The sequence below is a fragment of the Palaemon carinicauda genome, unplaced genomic scaffold, assembly GCF_036898095.1.
Source record: "Palaemon carinicauda isolate YSFRI2023 unplaced genomic scaffold, ASM3689809v2 scaffold97, whole genome shotgun sequence".
Lineage (NCBI taxonomy): Eukaryota > Metazoa > Arthropoda > Malacostraca > Decapoda > Palaemonidae > Palaemon > Palaemon carinicauda.
Window position 1 is genome coordinate 261,607 of NW_027172280.1, and position 1,114 is coordinate 262,720.

Consider the following 1,114-nt stretch of genomic DNA (forward strand, 5'->3'; position numbering starts at 1 on the left):
TCATTTTTTCCAACATTTTTACGCTTATTAAGAAACGTGCAGTGCGACATGACATGTGCTGCATGAAAATATTCCTAATACTCCTTCATAGGGATGTTAGAAGATGCAACTAAATTAAGTTTTTGTTTTGGGATTATTTTATATATATATATATATATATATATATATATATATATATATATATATATATATATATCAGCTCTATGTAGTCATAACCTATCTATAAATAAGGTCTATACAAGTATATAATTCTTAGCTTTGAATTTAGCGAGAATCTCGAATATCAACTTGTCTCCTACACTTATTCACCCATTCTCATGTAAGTAACCTCAAGTTGTAAAGTCTTTTTCAGGAAAATGGACTTATGGCAATTTATTCTGATCACAGAAATGCCTCCCTATTTGACAATTTCTTTATATATGTTTATTAATCATGTCATTGTACAGGATAAGATGCTACGTGTAGTTGAAGCCCTGTTGAGTGGTGAGGACATGATAGGAAGAAGAGAGAGTGAGGGGATGCGGTATGTCAGCTGGTGGCATTGGCCTTTTGGCCCATACCCAAAGTTACACCGAAATATAACGAGGGGAGGAAGGTCCTACACAGCTCGTCTGTATTTAAAAAAAAAAAAAAAAAAAAAAAAAAAAGTGGTGAGGGGTAGCCTTCAAATATCTTCATACATGAAAATTTAATATTTTTATTTTTTAAATGGTGGTGAATTATATAGCAGTTATGTAAAGAAGGTTTATGTAGCCTTGATAAAAAGTAAGTGCCTTAAATCCTTATTTGTAGGAACGGTCTTGTGGCGCAACGGATAACGCGTCTGACTATGGATCAGAAGATTCCAGGTTCGAATCCTGGCAAGGTCGCGGACACTTTTTTTACCATCAGCTCTGTTAAATCATGTTGAAGAAATAAGGAGATTTTATATTGTTTTATTTTTTTAGATGGGGAGATCATCTCGCTGTTCCTCATGACGGTTGTGACAGTTTGACTGTTGACGGTTTCGTATTTCACTTCCTTATTTACTTGTTTATTTCCTTCTAGTTATTAACTTGCTGTTTTTAATTTTGCTTATCGTTCTTTCATCAAAATATGAGGTTCGTAGATTCAG

The 1,114-nt window shown here is 33.5% G+C and overlaps 1 non-coding gene across 1 annotated transcript; it reads left to right on the plus strand.

Moving 5' to 3' along the window:
• The first annotated feature begins 796 nt into the window (after positions 1-796).
• Positions 797-869, plus strand: TRNAH-AUG (transfer RNA histidin (anticodon AUG)). The gene has a single exon. It is a non-coding gene; the product is annotated as a tRNA-His (tRNA).
• Positions 870-1,114: the final 245 nt, after the last annotated feature.